The following is a 24688-nucleotide window of genomic DNA, read 5'->3' on the forward strand; positions in this document are numbered from 1 at the left end:
CAGCAAACAATAAAACAGAGTTTAGATTATTATTACATATATAAACATTTTTTTAAAAAGTCAGAACATTTAAAAACCTAAAAACCTTAAAATCTTAACATCAAATCTATACAGTATGGTTCGCAGAAGTCTAATAAGCTACATTTATTTCCAGTCAGGTGTAGGCTAGCCGGAAGAGGGTTGTCTTGCAGGCCCTGCGGAACTGAGCAAGGTCCCACAGGGCCCTCACCTCTTCCGGCAGCTGGTTCCACCATGTAGGGGCCATTATGGAAAAGGCCCTGTCTCTGGTTGTCTTAAGACGGACTTCCTTAGGTCCGGGGATGGTGAGAAGGTTTTGAGTCCCAGACCTCAGTACTCTCTGGGGGACATGTGGGGAGAGACGGTCCTTCAGGTAGGCAGGTCCCAGGCCATATAGGGCTTTAAAGGTAATGACCAGCACCTTGTACCGGACTCGGTATGTTATTTTGACTTTGAAGTCATGGCTCTGGGACTCTACAAAATGTACTGAGGAAGCATCAGATCAGTTGCAACCCTACCCAAAGCCACATTGCCCCCCCCCCCCCCAGTCGGAATGAAGAGGCTGACACAGTGTTGGATGAAAACCAGGCCGCTTTATTAAACATAACTTGAACGAGCTGGAATAGCAAGAGGTCTAGGCCTAACAGGACAAGCCCTGGGGTCAAACCCAGGACCCCGCCTTGTCCTGGGAGGGCGAGCCACCCTGCCCCCAGCACAAGCCCAATATCATCTGGCTGGTGCTGAGCAGCCAGGCCCAAACTCCACCTCCACTTAGGCCAGCATCGAACCCACTGGAAGGATCCGCCCCAGTGAGGCTTTGTCGTGATTTGCACTCCCCGCATTGAGCCGTAAAGCCCATCTGCAGTTCGTACAGACCACCAGCACCAACTGGTGCAGAGCCATAGGTGCTCCCCTAAAATACTGTAGCCAATACCTCATCCTGCCAAGTGACCAAACTAACAACTCCTCCCCCAAAATTCTACACTAACCAGCAGTGCAAGGCAGGCAAAAAACAAAATCACTTGTGCCAATCCAGTGAAAATGAAAAAATTCCTACCTGGCCCCTAATAAGGCAACCGGTAAAACCTGTACTGCATAGGGCGGGCGGGCCGAGAGCCAGAAAGAACTGTGTTGTTCAGGGCGGGGCTTTATAGCCCTGACGCCACGCCCTGTCAGCTTCCCGTATGTCGGGGAGCCGACGTCAGCCTTCCCTTCTTCCGGGAGGGCAAACCCGGCCCCCAGCCTGAAAGCGGCGCTGCCGTTCGGCTGGGAGGGGGCCGACTTCTACTAAAAACCTACAAATGCCATGAGTTTGGTTCGTGGCAAATGTTGTCATTCAAGGTAAACCACCGCTACCACAAGCAAATATACTAATAAAAATCAGTTACCATTAACTGCTGTAACCAAAATACTGTGTGTGTGTATACACATCTATTCCTTGGCCTGAAGGGTTTCCACCCTTTTCTTTTGAGTTGCTTAGAAATCTGAAGACAATACTTGGAAAATGCTGCCTTTCAGATGGATCAGTTCCCATTCCACCAACTTACGCAACACTTGTGTGATACAAACAGGTTACAATTTCTGAGCTGGAGAGGAGATCTCCATTCGGTTTTCTAAACCTGAAACTCATGCAGTGAAAGAGGTATATGGGTTTCAAATAATGCAGTTTGCATTTGCTGTCGTTGTTTCCCTTTTTATTGAGCGCATCTGCTTTCGTGTAGAAGGTGCATACTTACTTTCTCAATCTGAAACAGATAGAAATCAATGAAATCCTGCGGCTCATGGACAGCGTGATGCTCCTTATGCCTTTCTATCTCCTTCCTTGCAAACGAAAGCACAGTCTCTGTGCTTGAAAGGGCCTTCTTGTGAGGCCCCGGGAGGCATTCCATGATCCGTGGGAAAAGTTCATAGAGCTGCAAGGAAGATGAAAGCGAAATCCTATCAGTACTCGAAGATGGCTCAGTTTGTAAAATAACTGCTGGGGTTCCTTTCCTGCCTGCAGACTCTCTGTAATAAAACAAATTACCAGACGATGGTCACATGTTTTCTGTGAACTGCCCCGCACAGACATCACCAGGTTCCACTAACTGCTTGGTGCTGCTAAACCTGAATATATAATATCAGTATGGTTGTGTTGATGCCAGAGGGCAAGCCGTGGTAGTCTGTTGCAGTGAAATCGTACAGGCGTTCACTGGCACCTTACAGGCCCACCTGGATTTATCTGCTACGGGAGGAGAAAGAGGGAAAAGATCCATCTATGTCCCTGTGTGATCTTTTTATGATTCTTGCGCTAGACAGGGATGACCCTAGACTGTCTGGCACCCTCGGCAAGGCTAACTTCTGGTGCCCTCCCCCCTGCCAAACAACACAATATGAAGTCCTCGTGGCAATTTAGTATCAGATAGCAGCTGCTGCCAAATCCGCCTTTTACCATCTTAGGCGGGTAACGCAGTTGGTTCCCTTCCTTGGGTGCAGCCAGACGTACCATTAGCAGCGACACAGCTCTGTCTGGCTGACGGATTAAATGTGTTCGTTCAGACATCCACATCTGGCAATCAAGTGTCATCCAGGGTCATTCCGACTCGCTGCGGATCAGTGCCACATTAATTTGACACGACAGAAAGTCCGGCCCTTTTTCAAAACAGCGGCACAAAATCGGCTTTTTCCTATTTGGACAGCTCACGCGCGATACTGCCCCTTGGAATGTTTATCGCCCCTCCCACCTTTTTTTTTTTTTAAAGCCCCAGCAGACATGCGCATTGCCAGGTCATCCAGGAATCTGAGGTGACACTTCTGCTTCTCCAATCAACACAGGATCGGGGGGGGGGGGGCGGAAGGGCGGAAACATTATCCCACTCTTCAGAACAGGAAAACAATCTTTTTTTTTTTTTTTAATGTGGAGGATTTCTAGATATCATTGTCGCTTCCAATTTCTAGGAAATTAATTCCTGGCAGTTCCCTGGTTTGAATCCGCAATGTTAATTCCGGAAATTTCCCCCCTTCCCCCCTGCCTCTGAAGCATTGTTTGATTTCCCACCTCCAAACAGTTGGGCGCATGTTCAATGGACCCCCCCTCCCAAAAATCAACATCTGATCACGCATGCTCCAAGAAAAGAGCGTGATAGTTTTGGATGTGTGATCGCTCAACAACAGAATGAGTCGCATTCTTGGATGCTCGTCTGAACAGCCCTGCATCGAATCAATATTCAGTGGTTCAAATTTGAGCGCTACACACCCGCTTTTAATGTGAGGTGTGGCCGCACCCCTTGAGGGCAATGACTTGGCAACTGTGATCCATGCTACGGTCACCTTGAGACTGGACTATCACAATGCTCTCTACATGGGGCTGCTATTGTCCTGAATCCGGAAACTGCAACTAGACCAGAATGTGGCAGCCAGGCTGCTATTGGGGTTCTCCATGAGGGAGCACATGCCGCCTGGGCTGGAGACGCTGTACTGGCTGCTAGTGCTATACCGGATCCGCAACAAGGTGCTGGTTATTACCTTTAAAGCCCAATATGGCTGAGGACCTGCTTACCTTAGGGACCTTCTCTCCCCACATATTCCCCAGAGGGTACTTAGATGATGATGAAGAAGATGATATTGGATTTATATCCCGCCCTCCACTCCGAAGAGTCTCAGAGTGGCTTACAATCCTTTACCTTCCTCCCCCACAACAGACACCCTGTGAGGTGGGTGGGGCTGGAGAGGGCTCTCACAGCAGCTGCCCTTTCAAGGACAACCTCTGCCAGAGCTATGGCTGACCCAAGGCCATGCCAGCAGGTGCAAGTGGAGGAGTGGGGAATCAAACCCGGTTCTCCCAGATAAGAGTCCGCACACTTAACCACTACACCAAACGGACCCAAGGTCATTCCAGCAGGTGCAAGTGGAGGAGTGGGGAATCAAACCCAGTTCTCCCTGATGAGAGTCCACACACTTAACCACTACACCAAACTGACCCAAGGCCATTCCAGCAGGTGCAAGTGGGGGAGTGGGGAATCAAACCCGGTTCTCCCAGATGAGAGTCCGCGCACTTAACCGCTACACCAAACGGACCCAAGGTCGTTCCAGCAGGTGCAAGTGGAGGAGTGGGGAATCAATCCCGGTTCTCCCAGATGAGAGTCCGCACACTTAACCGCTACACCAAACGGACCCAAGGTCGTTCCAGCAGGTGCAAGTGGAGGAGTGGGGAATCAAACCCGGTTCTCCCAGATGAGAGTCCGTGCACTTAACCACTACACCAAACGGACCCAAGGTCGTTCCAGCAGGTGCAAGTGGAGGAGTGGGGAATCAAACCCGGTTCTCCCAGATGAGAGTCCGCACACTTAACCCCTACACCAAACTGACCCAAGGCCATTCCAGCAGGTGCAAGTGGGGGAGTGGGGAATCAAACCCGGTTCTCCCAGATGAGAGTCCGCACACTTAACCCCTACACCAAACTGACCCAAGGCCATTCCAGCAGGTGCTAGTGGAGGTGGGGGGAATCAAACCCAGTTCTCCCAGATAAGAGTCTGCACACTTAACCACTACACCAGATCAGGAAGAAGATATTCAGTGAAATGTCCTGTATTGGCTCAAAAGGTGGTTTAGTGAGAGCTATAAGAACAGTATGCAATCTCCACGTAGGAAATCTATGGACCTGTGGTGGACTTTTCAGCGAAGCTCCCCTCAGAAATCTGTGGATGTGAGGATGACTGGCCACATCTGCCTCATCCATAAGCTGAAAAACCGAAGATAGCGCTGCTACCTTTCTCCGTAACATCGCAGGCTCCAGACCTGACTTCAACCCGTCTTGCAAGAATTCAGGAGTGGATTGGACAGATGGCTTTAATGGGTCCTTAGACTTTCTGTGACACCACCTGGGGAAAGCCTTCCAGGTAGTATTGTAGATTCTGGTAGTTGAATTTTTTCTGGATGCCAGTAATGTGTCTATCACGTCTGAAGAATAACCAAGGTTCAATCTCCACATGGTCAGCTGCAGCCATTCTGGATGAGGATGCCAGATGGGACCCTGCGTCAGCATGTCGGGCATCACCTCCAGATGAAGAGGTGGGTTTGTTGCTCATCTCTGAATGGTGGAAAATCATGGACGACGAGACCACCAAGGAGCTACCATTAAGATTTGTGCACCCTGCTGTTGTACTTGACGAAAGAACCTGGATATGACTGGGATTGGAGGGAACGCGTATAGTAGCTCCTGAGGCCAGATGATTGATAACGCATCCACCACTAAGGCTTTTGGATGGAAGATCCATAGTCGGCTGACCAAAGTGATTGACTATCTGCTGGAACAGGGATGTCTTCAGTTTCCATTCCCCTGGCTGAATTATCGACCGGCTGAGCCAGTCTGCTTGTACATTGTTCACACCCTTGATATGCTCTGCCCGAATGGATAACAGGGGATGCTCCGACTAGCTGAACAGTATCTTCGCCTCCTTGGACAAAGCGGAAGAACATGAGCCCCCTTGATGATTCAGGTAGGTCTTGGCAGCTATGTTGTCCGTCCGAACGAGAATGTGCTGGTGGTGGTGCCATCCAGGAGTTCCTTATTCTCTGGTAAGAGTTGAATCAGCCTCCTAGCCCAGACTATGGCTGCTCTGGAAACAATGGATAATGCTGCACAGGCTTTGACTGCCATGGCAGTGGCTTCGTGTGACCTCTTGAGTGTCCCAGTTATCTCTGAAGGAACCGTGGCCGTCTTCAGACACCAGCCCTGAAGATTGTATCGCTGATACTGGAGCATCCACTACAGGAACATTTTGTTTGCAACAGCAGGTAAGTCATACAATTTTTTTTAACAAAGCTAGGGAACTGCCGGTTGGAATTAGGCTTGACCCACTCCGCCTTAAGTTGCCTTTCAAAGAATTGGGGAAATGGAAAGATTTTTGCTGAAGTGTGTGACCCTGGGAAGAATTCTCTATCCCCCGCAGTCTTGTTCCTGGGATTGGTGCCAGAATTGGAGACCACTTCCTCTGAAGAGGGATCCTGGAGAGCTAAAGCTGCCATAACTTTAGTCAGCAAGTATTGGTAATCCTCAGACTTAGAAAAGCGAACTGATTGTTCAGGGACACTAATGTCCTCTACCTCCTCATCAGGAAGGAAATCCTTTCTATCTCTGGATTGCGACTCAGAATCAGAGTGAATGTCCTCCACATCATGTACTGGCTCCCTATATTTTGGGGCTTGTTTCATGGCAGCTTTAGTTGGCCAACTGCCCCCCCCTCCCAGTTGTTGCTGACATGGGTGCTGGGGAGTTCGGGGAGGGGAGGGAGACCTAGAGCCCATTGAACTTGCCCCTATGTCACCACTGCGGCAGGAATTAAAAATCTCAGCCCTTATAGTTTGTTGAAGCATATGCATAAACTCTCTGGGAAAGGGTACCAAGAGATTGGGTACATTACCGGGCTGCTGTCCCTGCAACTGACCGGAAGAAGAGGCTTGCCCCGATGGGGACTACTCCATCCCCCTATCTCCCAACTGAAGATTGGGAACTGCGGCGGCAGCCGTGGTCTCCAGAGTGTAATGCCGATTGTGTGCACTTTGTGCCAAAATGCTGCTTTAAAGATGGCTGCCACTCCTGGCTAGACGTTGAGGGTGAGGAGATTCGTCTGCTGTAAGCACTGAGCCCGAGTGCTTTTGACTGTGCTGCTGCGTGTCCTTGGTGCTAGAAACGTTGCCGAGAGCCAAGACAACCTGAGAGGACATGTCGGCACCAGATTTCTCCCCCGTGGGCATAAGCAGCGATCTGATGTTGGGCACACCCTCTAGAAACTCGTCCCTGAAGGACTTCATTCGCACTGCTCTGCCTACGTGTCTATGCACTGGTTTCAATGAGGCCTTTTACAGGCCATTCCCTTGCCGTTCGTGAGAGGAAGGAGGGAAGGAAGAAAACTGGGTAATGTAGCAGAAAAGAAAAACTGATAAGTACAGAGTATAGAAAAAATATTGAGTAAGTTTAGAAGAGGAAGGAATAGTAAGGAAAAAATGAACAGAATCGAGGAATAGTCTAGTGGAGCTAAGTCAGCAAGCTGCTCTCCCTCTCGAGGCAGGAAAGGAACTGAGGAGATGGGTGTTCCAGTATCACAGGAAGAGGAAGGAAAAAAAAAACCTTCTAGTCCTGCCTCCCTGACACGATGGTGGGAAACACCCAAGATGTCCTCCAACTCAGAGGGATAATGACAGTATGCCTGTAGCAGAGTTCTAACAAGGCTGAAAATCCAAGACAAATGATGAACATGGTACTTGTTTATAGGAATATGGAAGATGTTATGAAGACACTGTCCATATTATTCTCTGGCACATAGAGTTTGGGTAACTTGTCTGATCAAAGATAAGCACACAAATGATATAGAATAGCATAGGGTTGGTGGGATGAGTTGTTTGCTCCTTCATTTCTTTCCTTCCTCTTCATTCTTTACTGGGGTGAATCTTACCAGGCTCCAGGTAACTAACAATGAAATTATTATTGAGTCCAGATGATATTCATTTGGTTGGCTAGAAGTGATAACAAGGCTGAATATTGCAAGAATAGAGGTACTTTTTATAATCTGTTGTACGTCTCTATGATCTCTCTGCCATTCATGAATTCCTTTCAGATGAGACTAATGAGTTTGCGTTTCTTACTGGTTCAGCTTGGGCCATATATTGGTAAAATTAGATGTAGATATACATAAGATACATCACCTAGTCAAACTAGGGAATCAATATAACAAAGGAATGATCAGCCAGCAGAGGTAAAGTGTAAAATTTTTGCTTAAATCCAATCCCATGAACAAAAGGCATCTGCACTGATGTCTATTTTTCCATTGCTCATTATCGAATTGAAAGTCTTCTCATTCTGATAGAACTCATTCAAACCATATAGTTTGAGTCAACTAATGAACATTTGAAACTCTTCTGTGACCTTGGTCATCTTAAAGAGTTCATTTCAAAGATGGAAGTAAAGGCAATCAAGGAGATGCTTGCCTGACGTAATAGGACAGCAAAAGAAGATGACTTACACCGTGAATAATGGTATTTAAAAATGAAACCATATCGCCAATGGCTTCCATCAGTTTGATGAATTCTTTATCTTCAACAGAAAACTGGTGTCCAAAAGCCACAGCACAGATCACATTGCAGACGGAATTGGTGATGGGCATTGTAGGGTCAAATGGCTGCCCTGCAAACAAAGTCTGTTGTAAGTTCTGTGGACAGTCAAGAGTGAATTTCATAGTAAAGTTAGGTAAGAGAACGTGAGAACTTTGCAATCTTAAGAGTGGTTTATCTTTTAGATAACGCTTAGCAATGTATCCATAAAGGGAGCTTTCAGGGGGGGAGGGAGAACGTGGCACAGGGGTCTGCCTCGAGCAGCACTGTCCTAGCGCCGGCCCTAATCCTACTATAGCCATAATTCTTCTGTTTTTTTCTGGTTCGCTCATAAAATAGGCAGAGAGGGAGTAGGGAAAAAAAAAAATCCTCTATGGGTGACTATAAATTAAAGGATGAACAGTTGTTTGCAAGCCATGTAAGCATAGCTGATGGTGTTTCTAAATCCCAATGTGGGAAAACTTATCTAGGGCTATTATTGCTGCTCTTGACCGGCTAGTTGATGTGGGGGTAGGGATGCCACGAAATTACATTTGTTGCTTGCTGCTACTTTAAACGTCAGTGGGGGAACATTGCAGAAATGGGGCCTGGTGTTGCGGCACTGGTAGACTGCAGAAGCCAATGGCCAGCCCAATTTCCTGTCATCGCATACCTTTCTCACGTGCAAAAGTCTCAACAAGCTGATGGGCCGCCTCTTGTATTTGGTGCTCCACGCCTTTCTTCCCAGCCCCAGTTTCCGCATGGTGACCAGCCCGAACTTCCTCTGTTGCTTCCAGGTGTGGCCATTTGACAATATAATACCTAAAGCCATAAAGAACCAATGAGAAATTAGTACTCAACGCAATTACTGCTATACAGTTTAGGCTGGAGAACAGCAAGATGAATGCTTCTGTATGGTAATGTGCTGGAAAGCTGTCCCTTCTTTATAAATCATACGACTGCAGTCAGTCCCTATCTGGTTCAGTGATGTGTCTCTGATATTGGGCAGCTACTGTATGTTTGCATTGGGAGGGAAGGCAGCTTCCAGGATCTCATCAGATCTTGGAAGCTAAGCCGGGTCAGTACCAGGGAAGGCTCTGTATCTCCAAGGAAGGCTTTGCAGAGGAAGACGTACTGCCCATGTCATTTGATTGATTTCAGGCCAATGTCGGTTTGCAAACAGAAAGCAGTTTTATTCACCAACTCAAAGGCCAACTATCCTAAAGTTTACAACATAAGATCAAAGTTTCAATTACAAAGATACTTCTGGAGAGCCAGTTTGGTGTCGTGGTTAAGTGTGCGGACTCTTATCTGGGAGAACCGGGTTTGATTCCCCACTCCTCCACTTGCACCTGCCAGCATGGCCTTGGGTCAGCCATCGCTCTGGCAGAGGTTGTCCTTGAAAGGGCAGCTGCTGTGAGAGCCCTCTCCAGCCCCACCCACCTCACAGGGTGTCTGTTGTGGGGAAGGAAGGGAAAAGAGATTGTGAGCCGCTCTGAGACTCTTCGGAGTGGAGGGGAGGATATAAATCCAATATCTTCATCTACCTCACAGGGTGTCTGTTGTGGGGGAGGAAGGGAAAGGAGATTGTGAGCCGCTCTGAGACTCTTCGGAGTGGAGGGCGGGATAGAAATCCAATATCTTCATCTACCTCACAGGGTGTCCGTTGTGGGGGAGGAAGGTAAAGGAGATTGTGAGCCGCTCTGAGACTCTTCGGAGTGGAGGGGGGGATATAAATCCAATATCTTCATCTACCTCACAGGGTGTCTGTTGTGGGGGAGGAAGGGAAAGGAGATTGTGAGACGCTCTGAGACTCTTCGGAGTGGAGGGCGGGATAGAAATCCAATATCTTCATCTACCTCACAGGGTGTCTGTTGTGGGGGAGGAAGGGAAAGGAGATTGTGAGCCGCTCTGAGACTCTTCGGAGTGGAGGGTGGGATATAAATGCAATTTCATTTTCTTCTTCTCAAGAAGTCTTGTTGCTTTGGCTGGGGAGGTTCCTCTTGTTTTCTGTCTCCACTGCAACGTCTGTTCATCAAGCAATCATCAGGCAGCAGCTCCTTCAGGTGTTCCACAGAACAGAGCAGAGCAAAAAACTACCTAGGCCGCTCAGGCTTAATTTAACATAACCCTACCCTATTCAATTATCAGCCTCAGCTGGGACTGGTTTGCAGGGCTCCGCAGCAGTTCTAACTGAGGCAAACATGGTTCAGCTGTTCAGGGCAATCAACCCTTTTGCAGCTTAGTGCTGCCGTACGCAGGTTTGGAAAGAGTAGATCACCACCCCTATCTGCTTGACGTAGGTCTTCCGCATTTTCCATTACATTAGGTAAGGGCATTGGCAAACCACCTCTGCTTCTCATCTGCCTTAAAAGACCCTCAGTGAGGACTCCATATGTCGTCTGTGAATTGATTGCAGGGTACACAAACACATTTGTTTTTGATTAGCAAAGCCCTCATTAATTTCCATTGTCCAGCACTTTGCCCTATAGAAGCCAACTTGACCAGAGTAGATTTTTCCTCAATGGGTAGAACCCCATAGTCTTCTCCTCCTTATCCCACATTTTCAGTTTTAAAATATACCAGTTGGGTGTAGTGGTTCAGTGTGCGGACTCTTATCTGGAAGAACCGGGTTTGATTCCCCGCTCCTCCACTTGCACCTGCTGGAATGGCCTTGGGTCAGCCATAGCTCTGGCAGAGGTTGTCCTGGAAAGGGCAGCTGCTGGGAGAGCCCTCTCCAGCCCCACCCACCTCACAGGGTGTCTGTTGTGGGGGAGGGAGATAAAGGAGATGGTGAGCCGCTCTGAGACTCTTGAGTGGAGGGCGGAATATAAATCCAATGTCGTCGTCGTCTTCTTTTTAAAAGTTTTTATTGGTTTTCCAGGAAGTTAAGGGGACCGGGTAAGAAGGAAATAGAAAAATAAAGTTATAAGTATCAATATGATAATAATCTAATCTGCGTGTAATATGCTTTCTTAAGGTACAAATATTATCACATATTGTTATCTCTTTAGATTAAATCATCAGCATCTAAATAGTATGTTTTAGTGAATGTAAGTCTTCGTTTAAAATGTCTATTTAAGCTTATATTTCCAATATAAATGATATTATAATACAAAATACAGGAGATAGGAGATATAAGTTCACACCAAAGAATCTTAAAAGTCTTGCGTGTCTAGCCAAACATATAGTTTTACCCAATATTTTCTTGCTTCTTCCATAGACTTCCCAGCCATCAACTGGGACAAACAGTCCAACTCGGCCGTATCTAGAATTTTCCCCACCAAGTCCAATCTCGTGGGGATCTCCTGAAGTTTCCATCTCTGTGCCAAAAGAATTCTAGCTGCTGTGTTAATATGAGCCAACAAATGTCTCATCTCTTTGGAATAGTCACCAGGATATATGTTTAATAAAAATAGTTCTGGTTTAAATTGAATCTGTGTCTTCAAAGTTTTCTGTAATAGTTCATGAACCATCTTCCAATAGTCTTTCAACACCTCACAGGTCCACCACATATGATAAAAGGACCCGACATGTTTAGTACATTTCCAACATTTGTTAGACATGTTAGTATACATCTTACACAATTCCTGTGGGGTTATATACAATCTATAGAACATCTTGTACACATTTTTCTTTAAAAGTTACTGACTTAGTTTGATATTAAGTTTCCATAACGTCTCCCTCCAGTTTTGCCAAATATTTTGCAGGATAACACTAGGGAAATCACCAAGTTAGGCAGAAACCTTTTGAAGCCTCAGGAAAGAAAAGGAGGGAGTTGGGTATTCTCCCCCCCCCCTCTTTCTCTTCACCTTTGCCTCAGTCCGTGTTCCACTTCAGTTTCCACTCTCAAGCGCTGAATTTCATAAATCTTACTTGAAGAATTAAGTATTGGAATGAAGGTAAAACAATCGTCACAGAAGTAGCGAAGTCTGATGTTATAGGTAGATAACTCACTGAAAACGTCAAGACAGTGTGCGTTTGCAATAAAAAAGGCCAACACCATGCTGGGAATTATTAGGAAGGGAATTGAAAACAAATCAGCCAGTATCATAATGCCCCTGTATAAATCGATGGTGCGGTCTCATTTGGAGTACTGTGTGCAGTTCTGGTCGCCGCACCTCAAAAAGGATATTATAGCATTGGAGAAAGTCCAGAGAAGGGCAACTAGAATGATTAAAGGGCTGGAGCACTTTCCCTATGAAGAAAGGTTGAAACGCTTGGGACTCTTTAGCTTGGAGAAACGTTGACTGCGGGGTGACATGATAGAGGTTTACAAGATAATGCATGGGATGGAGAAAGTAGAGAAAGAAGTACTTTTCTTCCTTTCTCACAATACAAGAACTCGTGGGCATTCAATGAAATTGCTGAGCAGACAGGTTAAAACGGATAAAAGGAAGTACTTCTTCACCCAAAGGGTGATTAACATGTGGAATTCACTGCCACAGGAGGTGGTGGCGGCCACAAGTATAGCCACCTTCAAGAGGGGTTTAGATAAAAATATGGAGCACAGGTCCATCAGTGGCTATTAGCCACAGTGTATGTGGGTATATAAAAATTTTTGCCACTGTGTGACACAGAGTGTTGGACTGGATGGGCCGTTGGCCTGATCCAACATGGCTTCTCTTATGTTCTTATCATGCAGAAGCACTTGATAGGAGAGAAAGAAGAAATCTGGCAGCCAACCCCGATGCCATTTAAAAATGGTGATCGGGGTAGCGAGGCTCGCGAGGCGGCCACCGCTGGCAATCTTGACCCTCGACTCAAGCTGCCCGCCTTCTGGGACACTTCCTGGGTCCCAGACTCGGGTCTCCCCGCATGGAGGACCCCTCTGCTGCCCGATTAGAGAGCCGCTTTGGACCAGTCGGTCCGAGTCGCTCTCTAGGCTAGGTCGCCGAAACCGGAAGTCCACCCCACATTTTCAGAACCCACTAAAACTGGGGGTTCCAAAAACACGGGATAAGAAGGAGAAAACTTTGGCTTTGCCTCTAGTGAGGAAAAATCCACTGTGGAAAAATTTATATAATGCGCAGCTTTCAAAACATAAAGGTGGGGAATTGCACTACTGCAGAAATGATCTCAGACAGACCCACCCTCAGCTCACTAACTTCTCTGTCTTCAACTCTCTTAACTGTCGTTCTCCAACTGTCTCTCCCTAACATTCTGTCCGCTTCCATTGGTTGCCCTCAGGGAGAGGCGGAACCTTACCTGTCTGTCACACCAGCCCTTTTCTGTACAAACCATAACCGCAAGGGTTAGCTAGATGCTTGGGTTTTTTAAAAGAAAGAAAGCTGGCAATTCAGAGATCACGACACTGGACAGGAATAACATTACCGTGCATTTTTTTTTTTTGTTACCAAGCAGGATTTATTTATTTATATTTATTAAACTGTTTCTACCCCATTTTCCCCACGACTCAAAACAGCTTACACATTCAAATTTAAAGGCATACAGACTAGAATGAAACCTGACATACTCATCCCCCAAATTCCTGCCGTCTATGCTTTTAGCTGCATTATTAATGGCAGCAAGTAAATGATTGAAGTAAAAACAGGGTGTGAGCAACCCTCTCCCTTTGTTGAATGAAGATTTCTCAAGGCCCACTTGGAAAAAAGAGGAAAGCTGGGAAGTGCTACATTCCCAGATTCTGTCCCCGTGACAAAAGTATCAGACAGCTTCCTCTCAGCTCCCCCCAGATCCCCTTCAGAATACCGCAGCCTGAGGTCTCCTTTGTGGACAGTCGAGTTTATTTAGGAAACTAACAACAACCACATATGTGGCAGTGCCAAATGACTAAGCTTGTGAATGCAGAGCAATTTCAGTTTCCAGTTTTCACCAGACAGATACATTTAAAAGTGACCGCGACGTTCAGATGTTTCCTTTGCTCTCTCTTGTTCCCTGTACCTGCAGGGAGGACAAGGATAATCTTTCACTAAACCCATTTTGAACTTTCCCCAACAACTTACCCCGTTCTTTTGCTATAGCCTTCATGAATGGGGTCACAGGCCGGTTAGCAAAATCTTCTGAGTGGTTTATCAGCCCTTCTTTCACTGTTTCATATCCAGATAGTACAACCACAGGTATAGATCCCAGCCACACCATGTAAACGTTTCCATATTTTTTGGCCAGCTGCCATTTGCATCAAAAGAGACAAGAGAAAAAAAATTAGATCAATTCAGCTGGTTTGTTTGACTGTAACATGTGCTGTTCACTCTTCTTTACCTATGGTTGACAGCCTTCAGGTGGGGCCTGGAGGTCTCCCACTTTAATAACTGATCTCCAGCTGGCAGAGATCAACTTTCTGGGAGAAAATGGCTGCTATGAAGGGTGAAGACGGAATGTGAAGGCGGAGCTTGCTCAGAAGCCTCCCAGCCATACCTTCAGGCCCTAAAGCACCCGGATGCAGTGTAGCCATGACAACATGCCTCTCCCTCCTTCCGGGAGGGCAAAGGCAGTTCCCCAGCTGTACAGCCATGGCCAACGGCTGGTATATCCAGATTGCAGCTATGGCTATACTTATGGCTAAACTTGAGAGCCAGTTTGGTGTAGTGGTTAAGTGCGTGGCTTCTTATCTGGAAGAACCGGGTTTGATTCCCCACTCCTCCACTTGCACCTGCTGGAATGGCCTTGGGTCAGCCATAGCTCTGGCAGAAGTTGTCCTTGAAAGGGCAGCTGCTGTGAGAGTCCTTCTCAGCCCCACCCACCTCACAGGGTGTGTGTTGTGGGGGAGGAAGATAAAGGAGATTGTGAGCCGCTCTGAGACTCTGAGATTCGGAGTGGAGGGCGGGATATAAATCCAATATCTTCTTCTTCTTCTTCTTACAATACTGATTAAGGAAAAATACAATGATACCATTTATTAGAGACTGGAAATCTTTCATTAACTTTCTGCATGAAAAAGATAAGGATGTATTGATGATAATTTATGGTTTCTCCGACTAGGAAATATGCCTGAGGAGAAAGAAAGGAGTGAGATTTCACGTTTGCTACTATAAGAAAGGAAAATTTTGTAATCTGGATTATAGGTGTTGTAGAGAAAATTGGAAGCCTTTTATATCTCCCTCCCCTTCACCTTTTCAGTGTCTACTGTGATGCAAGAACCAGTGAAAAAAATGATCACCCAACATATGATCACATGATAAGTCATGGAAGAATTAAAAACTTGGCAAGATATACAAAGCAAAGGAAAGAATATCCAGTGGCTGCCATATCGTCAAATGGCATCAAAATATGCAGAATTAATAGCAAAAGAAGGAGGCCATCTACGACAGAAAATGGTTTGTGAAGAAGTGATCACAGGTAATCTAAAACAGGGGTGTCAAAACTCATTTGTTATGAGGGGGCCTTGTTGGGCTGGGCCATGTATGTGTGTCATAAATTGTACTGTCAAATAGCAGAGATATAAACTTTATAAGGGCACAGCCATAATGAAAGAATAATTAAAGATTAGCACTCTTGCAATATTTTGTTTATTTAACAGTCTGTGATAACTGATGCCTCTTGCTTGGAATTATTGCATCAAAATCTGGAGACAATTGTCTGTGTTGAAGCAATCTCGAGTTTGCTGTTCAGGTGTTATTCAGGTGTGTATCTGTAAGCTGCCAACTCACTTTTGATTTTTTGACATCCATTAGAGAAATCTCATGGTCAATGCGTTGAGCCTATGACCCAGGGGAAAACGTGAAATGGCTGGGCATTAAGAGCTTTTGTACAAAAGTTGCTTCATGTGCTGGTTAGCCAATGGAGAAAATAGAGGCTTTGCTCTGTAGCTCGTGTGCGATTGAGCAAGCCTGGCGAAGCAAGCTGTGATGCACAAGGAAGCAAGAGAGAGGGAGAAGGAAGCAGATGACAGTGAGATGCTTGCAGGCCTGATAGGAGCCCTCTGGCGGCCTGCTCTGGCCCACGGACCACACATTTGACACCCCTGATCTAAAACAACCATTAGGAAAAATAAACAAAATACTATTACAATACAACAAAGAAAAAGATAAGGATGTCTTGATCATTGATGGTTTCTCTGACTAGGAAATATGCCTGAGGAGAATGAAAAAAAAAGAGAGATTTCATGTTTGCTATTATAAGAAAGGAAATTTTTAAAATCAAAATTACTTTTGTTGTAGATAAAATTTGAAGCCTTTAATATCCCCCCTCCCCTTCACCTTTTCCTTTTGGTTTATTTTATGGCGTCCAGTTTTGTAAGTAGTTACTTTCTTTGCACGCCTTCTGGTTTTTCCCCTTTAATAAAACTAAAATTTTCAAGCACAAAGTCATGCACCATTTTCCCCACCTGCACCCTATCTTTTAACAATTCCATAAAGTTGATAAGACAGAGAGAGAGAGTGACTGGAACAGACTGGAGATTGGAATTTGGCTCTCCCAAATTCAGGCGATTAGAAAACGACACTCCAGGTATCCAAGCTCTTTGCGGATAACAGGAAGTGTTTCTGTATTGGCATCTTCAGCATTACAGTTGACTGCTGAAGCAGGTTGGTCAACAACAGCGTGTAAAAAAAAATAGGAGAGTGTTGATCGATGTTCCCAGGCTGAGTAAACTGATATTCAACACGCACTGTAGTATGAAGAAGGGACTCAACATAGTAATGGTGGCATCCTACCATTCCAATATCTCCAAGTGAGAAGTGCTCTCATTTACTCTGCTGTGGTCTATTACTTTCCCAAACCCCACCCTCCACAGGCTCCACCCCCAAATCTCCAGGAAGTTACCAACCAACAGATGGCAACCCTACAAGAAGACGAACGAGAAGAAGATATTGAATTTATATCCCGCCCTATACTCTGAATCTCAGAGCAGTCACAATCTCCTTTACCTCCCCCTCCACCACAAGAAACATCCCGTTTGGTAGGTGGGGCTGAGAGAGCTCTTACAGCAGCCGCCCTTTCAAGGACAACTCCTACGAGAGCTATGGCTGACTCAAGGCCATCCCACCAGCTGCAAGTGACGGAGTGGGGAATCGAACCCAGTTGTCCCAGATAAGAGTCCGCACATTTCACCACTACACCAAACTGACCCAAGGCCATCCCAGCAGGTGCAAGTGGAGGAGTGGGGAATCGAACCCAGTTGTCCCAGATAAGAGTCCACACACTTCACCACCACACCAAACTGGCTCTCAAGATCATCCGTATGCACCTCCAAAGAGCTATTCATCATTTCAGTAGGAATGAATACTAAGAATCCCATGCTGCTAGTTCATTCTCTTATTCCAAATGCTTCAGGTTTTTTTTTTCCCAGGGAAAATTTCCTCCTTCCTCATTTAGAAGAGTTTCTTTTCTTTCTTTCTCCCCCTCAAAAGTGACTGATGGAAGCACTCACTGTCAGTATGGTTATACTTAAAGAAGCTCTCAGTCCATAAAGGTTGGCATTTTTTTTGTAGAAAAAGCCCAGCAGGGACTCATTTGCATATTAGGCCACACCCCTGACACCAAGCCAGTCAGAACTGTGTTCCTGTACATTCCTACTAAAAAAAAAAGCCCTGGAAAAAGGTGTCTCTTCCCATCTAAAAAAAAATAAAATTAAAAAATTAAAGGTAGTCCTCTATGCAACCACCAGTCATTTCTGACTCTGGGGAGACGTCACATCACAACGTTTTCACGGCAGATTTTTTACGGGGTGGTTTGCCATTGCCTTCCTCGGTCATCTACACTCCCCCCCACCCCAGCAAGCTGGGTACTCATTTTACCGACCTTGGAAGGATGGAAGGCTGAGCCAACCTTGAGCTGGCTACCTAAACCCAGCTTCCGCTGGGATCGAACTCAGGTTGTGAGCAGAGAGTTTAACTGCAGTACTGCAGCTTCACCACTCTGCACCACGGGGCTCCTCTCTCTTCCCATCTACGTGAGAGAAAATTATTCAGATGTCCCCAGAAGAGGTCTCCCCAAAACTTTATACGACTAAGTAAGAACGCACCGGTTCAGCTATACGGTGCCTCTTCTCTTAGAACTCAAGAATGGCTGCCCAGGAATTGAGATCTGGCACTTGGGTATACATGTTGCAAGAGTTTACAATTATGTGGCAGATTCGTTAACTAGTAGGAATGTCTGCACCTGTTTTGTCCCACTCTGAGTTCTTTCCCCTGAAAACATTGACTCTGAATGGTTAGAACATAAGAACATAAGAGAAGCCATGTTGGATCAGGCCAACAGCCCATCCAGTCCAACACTCTGTGTCACACAGTGGCCAAAAATTTTATATACACACATACACTGTGGCTAATAGCCATTGATGGACCTCTGCTCCATATTTTTATCTAAACCCCTCTTGAAGGTGGCTATACTTGTGGCCGCCACCACCTCCTGTGGCAGTGAATTCCACATGTTAATCACCCTTTGGGTGAAGAAGTACTTCCTTTTATCCGTTTTAACCTGTCTGCTCAGCAATTTCATCGAATGCCCACAAGTTCTTGTATTGTGAGAAAGGGAGAAAAGTACTTCTTTCTCTACTTTCTCCATCCCATGCATTATCTTGTAAACCTCTATCATGTCACCCCGCAGTCGACGTTTCTCCAAGCTAAAGAGTCCCAAGCGTTTCAACCTTTCTTCATAGGGAAAGTGCTCCAGCCCTTTAATCATTCTAGTTGCCCTTCTCTGGACTTTCTCCAATGCTATAATATCCTTTTTGAGGTGTGGCGACCAGAACTGCACACAGTACTCCAAATGAGACCGCACCATCGATTTATACAGGGGCATTATGATACTGGCTGTTTTGTTTTCAATTCCCTTCCTAATAATTCCCAGCATGGCGTTGGCCTTTTTTATTGCAAACGCACACTGTCTTGACATTTTCAGTGAGTTATCTACCACGACCCCAAGATCTCTCTCTTGGTCCGTCTCTGCCAGTTCACACCCCATCAACTTGTATTTGTAGCTGGGATTCTTGGCCCCAATGTGCATTACTTTGCACTTGGCCACATTGAACCGCATCTGCCACGTTGACACCCACTCACCCAGCCTCAACAGATCCCTTTGGAGTTCCTCACAATCCTCTACTCTAATCATCTACTCTAGTGTAAATGTCCGTTTCTGTCTTTTCAGCTGTCTTCTTCAGAAATCCTAGATGTTTCGCTGATTAAAAAGTATCCTTTAAGAGACATGGGAAAATCCTTTCTTTTTTCCAGAGTTCCGAATGGTCTGGCATTATTTTGTATTCTTTTGTTTTTCCTACTTATGACAAAATAAACCCTTCCTGTTAAACCCTTCCTGCTGAAAATGAATGTTTCCATCCCATTTGTCTCTTTTTAGAAATCAACTCATATGTTTTCAATTCCAAAGAGGAGCCCTGTGGCGCAGAGTGGAAAGTTGTAGTACTGCAGTCCAAGCTCTGCTCTTGACCTGAGTTTCATCCCAGTGGAATCTGGGTTCAGGTAGCCGGCTCGAGGCTGACTCAGCCTTCCATCCTTCTGAGGTCAGTAAAATGAGTACCCGACTTGCTTGGGGGTAAAGTGTAGAGGCCTAGGGAAGGCAATGGCAAACCACCCTGTAACAAAAAGTCTGCCAAGAAAACGTTGTGATGTGACGTCACCCCAGGGGTCGGTAATGACTCAGTGCTTGCTTCTCCCCACCCAGTTCAAAATGATTCATGAGCAGAAGATATTTTAGGTAGCAGAGTCTCTTTAGAATAATCTGGCCATTACATGACCATTAAGTTCATATTCTGCGATTTTTGAAGGTTTTACAGTTATGATCTACAACCAGCTCTGATTCATTTGGGTCTGTATTGTGCACTTTCAGTATTCTGCTTTAGCCATTTCTTCACTACGTGCAGTAGGGATAATTTTCTGTCTCCTTATTGAGGGTCATTCACTATTCTTTGACTATTTAGACAGCGACAGGTGGCTAGGTTCTGTTCCCAGGTTTATAAAAAACGCAAAAAGTGAGACAAATAGGCCAAACTGTGAATCTTTTAACAAATTTTAAAGTGACTTTTTAAAAGCTTTAAAAGGTTAAATAATAATCTGTTATATTCTTTTTTACTGTTATAACCCTCAAGTCATCAAATCTTAATATGTAGACTCTTCGTGGGACTTTTATAAGGTACTTTTAGGGTTGTTCTAAATGACTTACATGTTCTGGTCAATGATTGTATTAATAAACTGACTGACTGACTATTCAGGAGAGTTTTGTTTTCAGTAGCATTGAAGGGCTGGTGATTGTCAAAACCAGCTTGAATATAGGGCTAAATGACATTGAAATTTGTTTTTCTTTGCTTGTTGAATACAAGGCAATAATGCTGAATGATCTGGCATATCCAATGTTGCTAAGTATCCAAACTAATACTATATGTCACTTTTCTCCTTAAAATGGTTACTGATTTCCATTTAGCTAAGGATGTGTTCCCCTCTCCTCTGTTTTTCCTGAATGGAAGGATATCAGAGCAGTTTCATACTGAACTAGCATTAGACCTCTAATATGGTATGATTTCAAGATGGTTAAAAATCATTTTCATGGCTACTCCAGTCCTGCAAAGGGAATGAATGTGTCTTTCAAATGCTGAAATGGTATGTCATTAAAGCTTGATATGAAAATAAGAACATAAGAGAAGCCATGTTGGATCAGGCCAATGGCCCATCCACTCCAACAGTCTGTGTCACAAAGTGGCCCCCCAAAAAACCCACACCCAAGTGCCATCAGGAGGTTCACAAGTGGGTCTAGAAGCCCTTTCACTTTGCACCCCCCCCCAAGCAACAAGAATACAGAGCATCACTGCCCCAGACAGAGAGTTCTAACAGTATACTGTGGCTAATAGCCACTGATGGACCTCTGCTCCATATGTTTATCCAATCCCCTCTTGAAGCTGGCTATGCTTGTAGCTGCCACTACGTCCTGTGGCAGTGAATTCCACGTGTTAATCACCCTTTGGGTGAAGTACTTCCTTTTATCTGTTCTAACCCGACTGCTCAGCAATTTCATCGAATGCCCACGAGTTCTTGTATTGTGAGAAAGGGAGAAAAGGATTTCTTTCTCTACCTTCTCTATAATTGGCTAGTACTACAAAGGAACTTTGGAGTGGCTGATTCTGCCACATTCTCCAGGCATGTTTCTATTTCATATATACATAAAAGTGTTTATCAGGTCAACAATTCAGGCCTTGAGAAGTTCCTAGTGATGCACTGGGCTAAAACGGCTACTTTTGGAAGAGCCATTCTTCAGAGCCTGTTTTCCTTTGGCAGCCTGTACCTGATGGCAGATTTTTTGGACTGTGCAGAGACCACCAGCAAAGAAAACAGGTTGCTTAAATGGAACTGTTGATGCTTCGGTGTTCATGTCATTGATTAGACAAGCTACCTTCCCTCCTTGCAAGCGCTCTTTCTTAGATCTGAGCACTCACATGGTGATCATGAAGCAACTCTGTAGAGAATATTTGTAGACATCCTCTTGAGAAGAGAGGGCGGAACATCTCTCCTTGCTGAGAGCTCTAAACGTTCCTTTAAGTGAGCTCTACAAAGATGCAGGCCTGATATGTGAGATTCCATAGAGCACGGGTGGCCAACAGTAGCTCTCCAGATTTTTTTTTTGCCTACAACTCCCATCAGCCCCAGCCATTGGCCATGCTGGCTGGGGCTGATGGGAGTTGTAGGCCAAAAGCATCTGGAGAGCTACCGTTGGCCACCCCTGCCATAGAGGACTACCAAAGAATGTCAAGAAATGGCGTGAGCCTAGTAAGAAAATGATTGTATACAGTTCTCACTTTAATTATCTAATGAACTACACGGGTTAATTATATGGAATGACATACCTTGATGGCGATATCTTTTTGTGGTTTGATGGCATATTGCCAAATGTTTCCAACGATGGGCAGCCAGAGTGGCCCAGGAGGGTAGGACCTGTGTGACCAGAGTTGTCTCAGAAAGTGTAGAACCAGAAGACACACCAGCAGGGCAATCAACGCTTCCGACATCATCCTTGCTTCTTTTTCTCTTTCTCAATATCTTTCACGGGGATGGGCGGGATGTGCTTCCTCTAGTGTTTTCTTACAGACTGTTGCCCTTGTCTCCGTTTCCTCATGACAGCCTTTTATATACTCTGTAGTAGGGTAAATACACAGGACGTCTCTTGCCACCAGGGCCAACTAACGATAGGATGTGGCTATCCATTAATTATCACCAATAATTAATTATCACAGTTGCACAAAGCAGGAGTCAAGTTGCACCTTTAAGACCAACCAAGTTTTATTCAGAACATAAGCTTTCGTGTGCTCTCTGAGCACACTTCATCGGACGAGGGGATCAGGTATTGTGGGCTGAAATACAAGCTGTTTGTTGATTAAGCATGCAGACTGATCACATGGTAAACCAGTGTGGTCTGGATAGCCATAAAAGGTAACAAAGTCCTCTGCCAATTGGGTGTTTCTGTGTTTAACTGTGATACGATTGCACAATCATTTCCAGAGAAGAAAGTTTAATATCAAAGTTCTATGCACTGCAGTGTGCTTTGCTTTGAAAGCAATGTTATGCTTCCCTGCTTTCCCGGGCAGGTAATGGCAAACCACCTCTGAATGCCTTAAAAACCGCTGTCAGTAAACATCCCCAAGCATGCTGCTATTGCGCTTAGCAAGTGATGTGTGTGTGTGGAGAAATAATCCTTATCTCATAACAACAAAATAACTCACAGCCACTCTGCCTGAATTCTCCACGCAAGATAGCCGCCGCTCAGGAAACTTTCAGTCCAGCTGACTCCACCTCTCAAACCATACCCACTGTCTTTAAAGGGGAAGTACCTGGCTTTCTGCAAGGCGATTTGACAGAAGCTGGGAGCAGATTTAATGCAAACAAGAAAGGTTGGAACAGGGCTGGTGCTAGGGTTTTTGGTGCCCTTTAGCCAAAGGACCAAGTCAAAGAAAGCATATTAAGATTTATCTGGACAACAGATTGAGAGATAATAGAATAGACTCTACGAGTTGTAAGTTCAAACTGGCATATATGATTATATTATTAGCAGCAGCTTAAGTCAGAAGCTTGAGTTCTTTGCCTTGCTATTTTTTTTCTTGATTGTTTCAATTGAATTAGAGGTATGATGCATAATGGATTGAATACTGCCCTGTGTTCTGCATCTCTATGCTTCTATGAGTGCTTAAGAACATAAGAGAAGCCATGTTGGATCAGGCCTATGGCCCCTCCAGTCCAACACTCTGTGTCACATAAGAACATAAGAGAAGCCATGTTGGATCAGGCCAATGGCCCATCCAGTCCAACACTCTGTGTCACACAGTGGCCAATATATGTGTGTGTGTACATACACACACACACACACACACACACATATATATATATACACACACACTGTGGCTAATAGCCACTGATGGACCTCTGCTCCTAGGCTTCCCAACCCTCCCGCCCTGGCGGGGGACCCCAGGATTTCCACCCTCTTCCCCCGCTCCCCAAAAAAATAGAAGCAGGGGGAGAGGGGGGAAACGGCGAGCCGCCCGATCCTGGAGCGGGTGAGGCCGCCGCGCCGCACCGTTGCCGCCCCCTCCCCGCCCACCGCAGTTGTTCCTCCGAGATGGGCCCAGGCTGAGCCCATCTTGGAGGAGCAGCCAAGAGGCAGCAGCAGTGCAGGGGAGGGCGAGGCAGGCCAGGAGCATGGCAAGCCGCGAATCCGGGCCCTTCTACGACCCGGACTTGCGGCTCACCACGCCCCCAGCCCGCCTCCACCCCCCCCCTCCGCTTCCACCCCAGAGGCCGAGCGGGCGAGGCCGCCGCGCCGCTGCCACCTCTTCTCCGCTCGCCGTGGCTGCTCCTCCGAGATGGGCTCAGGCTGAGCCCATCTCGGAGGAGCAGCCACGGCGAGCGGAGAAGAGGCGACAGCGGCGCGGCGGCTCGCCACGCTCCCCAGTGCCGTTTCCTCCCTCCCCCCTCGCTCCACCCCAGTGTCTCCTGACTCCACCCCCAAAGTCCCCAGATATTTCTGGGGTTGGACTTGGCAACCCTATCTGCTCCATATTTTTGTCCAGTCCAATTTCTTATCCTAAGAAATATCAATTGGTATGTATATTTTTGTATAACCGTTTATTGATGTAAGAAAATTTGCATGTAATTGTTTATTGGCGTAAGAAAATTAAGGATGCTGATGCTTGAAGACAAACCCAAGGGTGCTGGACACAAATTAAGGTTCTCTCCCAATTAGAGATATAACGCTTTCCAGGGCTTTTTTTGTAGCTGGAACTTCTTCGCATATCAGGCCACACACACCCCCCCCGATGTAGCCAGTCCTCCAGGAGGTTACAGGGCTCTTCTTACAGGGCCTACTGTAAGCTCTTGGAGGACTGCCTACATCAGGAGTGTGTGGCCTAATATGCAAAGGAGTTCCAGCTACAAAAAAGCCCTGATTTTAAGCCACACCCCTGATGTAACCAATTCTCCACGAGTTTACAGGGCTCTTAGTCCAGGGCCTACTGTAAGCTCTTGGAGGACTGGCTACATCAGGGGTGTGTGGCCTAATATGCATAGGAGTTCCTGCTAATGGAGAGCCAGTTTGGTGTAGTGGTTAAGTGTGCGGACTCTTATCTGGGAGAACCGGGTTTGATTCCCCACTCCTCCGCTTGCACCTGCTAGTATGGCCTTGGGTCAGCCATAGCTCTGGCAGAGGTTGT

At 46.0% G+C, this 24688-nt stretch overlaps 1 pseudogene; it reads right to left on the reverse strand.

Moving 5' to 3' along the window:
* Positions 1-22803, reverse strand: part of LOC132574445 (cytochrome P450 2J2-like) — a 33996-nt pseudogene extending 11193 nt beyond the window's left edge.
* Between the last annotated feature and the right edge of the window lie 1885 nt (positions 22804-24688).

This window comes from Heteronotia binoei, chromosome 6, assembly GCF_032191835.1.
Source record: "Heteronotia binoei isolate CCM8104 ecotype False Entrance Well chromosome 6, APGP_CSIRO_Hbin_v1, whole genome shotgun sequence".
Taxonomy (NCBI): domain Eukaryota; kingdom Metazoa; phylum Chordata; class Lepidosauria; order Squamata; family Gekkonidae; genus Heteronotia; species Heteronotia binoei.